The sequence below is a fragment of the Sinocyclocheilus anshuiensis genome, unplaced genomic scaffold (genome assembly GCF_001515605.1).
Source record: "Sinocyclocheilus anshuiensis isolate Anshui unplaced genomic scaffold, SAMN03320099.WGS_v1.1 scaffold848, whole genome shotgun sequence".
Classification (NCBI taxonomy): Eukaryota; Metazoa; Chordata; class Actinopteri; order Cypriniformes; family Cyprinidae; genus Sinocyclocheilus; species Sinocyclocheilus anshuiensis.
In genome coordinates, this window is record NW_015549628.1 from 571,873 (window position 1) to 572,341 (window position 469).

Below are 469 nucleotides of genomic sequence, written 5' to 3' on the forward strand. Positions count from 1 at the left end.
TGATAATAAAAACAGTATTCTTCCACCAAACAATGTAGTTCCTCAGAATCAGTTGTGGTTGCAACAACGTGGTTGCTGAGCAACACACAAATGTAAACAAAGGTGTATGTTTATAGAGTAATTTACACACACACACACACACACACATATATATGTATATATATCTATGAATTTACAACAGCTTCGAACATGGCTCAGCCAATCAGAATCAAGGACCGGAACTATCCGTTTTATAATAACTATTAACATTAACAGCTTAAAGAATGAACGTGGTAATTGAACTAGAAGTAATATCAGCTGAGACTTTTTCTCTTTTCATTATTTGATCAGACTGACAAAATTTTAGACATTTTTACATAAAATAATACGGTCATGTATGTATTCCACATTCAAGTTGTATACTTAATTTCACACACTATAAAAAACAAAAGTGTGTAAAAACAGCAATAAAGTGTTTTTGTACTAACCC